This window comes from Polyodon spathula, chromosome 10 (assembly GCF_017654505.1).
Source record: "Polyodon spathula isolate WHYD16114869_AA chromosome 10, ASM1765450v1, whole genome shotgun sequence".
Classification (NCBI taxonomy): domain Eukaryota; kingdom Metazoa; phylum Chordata; class Actinopteri; order Acipenseriformes; family Polyodontidae; genus Polyodon; species Polyodon spathula.
This window is the reverse complement of record NC_054543.1, coordinates 13,067,887-13,071,747: the sequence shown is the minus strand read 5'-3', so window position 1 is coordinate 13,071,747 and position 3,861 is coordinate 13,067,887.

The window sequence follows — 3,861 nt, the reverse complement described above, 5'->3', positions numbered from 1 at the left end:
GAAAAAAATGTAGAGTGTAGTTTCTGCTAAATGTTTCCTGCTCGGCAGTCCATATGAAATTAGTTATTTGGCTAAACATTACGCTATTCATAATTTTCTAACCCATTTTTAATAATTATCTGCTTTAGTGTCTACAGTCTTTGGAGGTTTTATTAAATTAGAATTAGTTTTGTGGTCTTTTAAAGCTTGTGTTTTAAAATAATATATTAGCCCAATACAAAATCTTTTGGGCGAAGAAAATTAAATCTGCATTTACAATGATCAGTTTTCTTTACTCATAAACTGATGTTTTTCATTGTTGTTTTAATAATAATTTTAAATTTGCTTTTATTAATAACTTGAAATTGCCTAAATTAAACAAAACATTCAGTGAGTAACATTTATAACCTCCATAATTGTAAATTATATTGTTTAAAAATAAATGTGGTTACTGAAATCAAACAAAGCTACAATGTTAAGGGGGCTGCAGTCGGCAGCTATCCAGCAGCCCTGGTTATACTTGTCTGTCAAAACTGACTGGTTTCATCTGTTGTTGTATTGTTGATTGTCTGTAGCAGAAAAAACTACCAGAGTGTATTTTGAGAAGTGAAAGCATGTTTATCACGCAGGTGGTACAGCAGACTAGATGCACATCATTGATACTGGAACTCACTTTGATAGTAGAAACAAGTAACCCTCTCTCTATCCAATGAACCATCTGAAAATTTGTTTTTTTTTAAAATAAACATCCTTCAGGTCCTTCAATTTGAGTGCTTTGCTACATAATGCGGTTCCCTGACTAATTTTATATTCAAACGACAAGTACATGCTTTTAATCCAGGCATGCGCTAAAATGGTACCTCAGGAAATGAATTCCAGCACGCTGTTTAAAGCAGGAGGATAAAGGTTTAAAAGTATCTTTGGAACTAAATCTGTTTTCTCTCAGCATCTCTGTCCTGTAAGAAAGTGGATGTGTACCAGAAATTATCTCGCAGCAAATGGTAATCCTGCTTTTAAAGTTTAATCATTTAGTCCAGGAGCTATGAGAACCATACACTGTAGCTGGGATTACATTTTTATTATGGCTCCATTATCCTTATAGCAGCTGTCAAGAAATACACTACCAAATGACAAAACAAACAAAAACTGATGAATAATTCATTACGGCAATTTTAGCAAAACATTTTTTTAATGATCTTTATCACATTTTTTGTGGTGCTTCCTATAATATGCCACAGTTCAAAAGCAGCACATCAGCTCAGTTTCTTAGTAAAGTTCCAGTACATCTGGCTATCCATTAACTTTAGCACCAAGTCACTTCTGCTGTATTACAGCACTTTAAACATTACATGAGTTCACATCTGTCCTTTCAGAGAGGATATTTAGTCATTTTATTTCAAAGCATTGCAAGAGTAGTGATTTCACTTCATGTTCTTCTTCACACATCATGAATGGCCCCTACAGAAGGCATGATAACTGTGTTTGAATTGCACATGTACTACTACCTTTGCTGAAAAAAAAAGAATTGTAATAAAAATTGGATTTGCCAGTTGTATGAAAAAGATACTGGGTGATATGAAACCACAGGTGTCTATCAGAAAATTAAACAGCCAGCATTTTAATTACTGTCCTTTTTTATTTATTTTAATTTACAGATGACATTATTATACAAAGTTTTTTTTTAAATGTCAACCTAGCCTTTTTTAAAATAATGCATTCACTATTATAATACTTCAATTTTAAGTGCTTTGTACATACATACGTTAATCAGTCAATCAATCAATAAATAAATGTACTAAAATGTAGCTGATTAATGGGATTTTTTTTTTTTTTATATAATATTATTCTAATGCCAAATCCAAGGTGTCTATTTTGGGCTGCTAAATGTTTTTTTGTAGCTCACAAAATTGAGTCCTGGTAATGTCATCTTAGGTTGTGAGTCCTGAGGCCAGGCTAATGGGATAAAGGTCCTTGGAGACGTTACAGAAGTGTTTCATTCTGCCCTGCTGTTTCTATAGAAGATACTTTACAAGACAATCTTTACTCTTAACAAGGTTATCGAGGTGACATAATTTAAATAAATACCAATTCTGGTAATACAATTGTCTTATTATCCAAATGTTATTACTTAATGGAGACGTATGCTTTCTTTTTAATGATAACATAATTTTTACATAAAAAGTGGTGATGGTTCCTGCATCAGCCTTATCCCATTCTCCCAACCCTCGTTGTCTTGTGTAACTTTGCATTTAACATGCCCAAACCTATTATGAAATTCAGTTTTTGGTTCAATGTTCAAACATGTTTGTAAAATAGGGACTTGGGTTAAATAATTAAAAAATAAATATATAAAAGTTTGTATATCCATCAGCAACTTGTTTTAAGGTGCTCTTGACGAACAGATATAGCAGTAGTCTTGTGCAGTCAACTTACGATAAGTAGGAGGATTTAAAGGTTAAATCTCTGAGAATCTTTTAATGCTTGGTTTAAAGCAAAATCCAATCCATTGCAATCGTCTTACACCTATACAACAAGTCTAAACAGACATCTGTATAGGTTGTTTTCTGTTTCTTACAGCAAACTTACATTTGTCTTTCTGTACAAATCAATGTGTTTTTTTAATTTTTTTTTAAAACTAAGATGCATGCTTCTAGCCTACTTTTAAAAACAGTAAGGGTCTTGATTAAATCAACAGTCAAACTTACTACCTAATTTACTATTACTAACTTATTACTAAATAGCACCTTTTGGACAAGGGTTTGTTTCAGTGAACAAACAAATATTTGTTTTCTATATTGACAATGAATCACACCTGGGGCACTACTTTGGTCTGTAAAAATTATAATATTATACTATATAATTATTAGGACCTCGCTGAAAAGCAATACTTTGGTTTCTGTGATTAATATCTGAGGTTCTCTTTGCAAAATGCTACTTTCACGATTTAGTTTATATATATATATATATATATATATATATATATATATTATATAAATATATATTATATATATATGATATATATATAACCCGTTTAGATAGGGCCTGAGAACGGATTAGGTTTTGTTTTGTTTATTTCTTTTAATTATTTGTAAACAATACACGATGCCCGGCAAAGGACCGTGGCACACCTGTGTTTTAAAGCAAATAAACCTATTCTTTTTGCACACTGACCTCCCGTTAGGGGCAATCCATCACTGATATATATATATATATATATATTATATATATATATATATTTATATATATATATATATATATATTTGAGCATCACATGAAATTATCACTTATTTGGATAAGAAAAAACGTGTGACTGGAGGGCAATCCATCATATATATATCCCCATATATATATATAAATATATATATATATATATATAAATATATATATAATGGCTCGTAGTGTACTTTGAATAGTGAATAAAACCTATTTTAAGTGAAGATGTGATAAAAAAAAAAAAAAAAAAAAAACGACACTCTGTTTTAGAGCAGGTGCAGTGACTTTTTATTGTGCTGTTTAACAATTGACATCACAAAGATGCTGCAAAATGATCTGTCGCTCTTGGACAGGTGTTGTGACTCTTGGTCTCCCAGTTCGTGGCCTGTCATTTACAGAGTGTGTATATCGTCTCGTCAGGTTTGAAATTGCTGGCTGTGAGCACCCAATATGGCTAGCCACCATATACTGCCCTATTCCAGCCTCCAACACTTCGATTGCATGAAGGCATTGCTCTCTTTACAGATGTGGCATTGCTCTTTTTCTGTGATTTGCTTTATTGCATTTATTCAATCTTGCAATTTAACAGCTGAAACCACTCCGATCAACGTCCAATCACTGTCTCGCTAATTAGCTGATTAAGTGCATATGCTTCAGTCAGTCACTCAA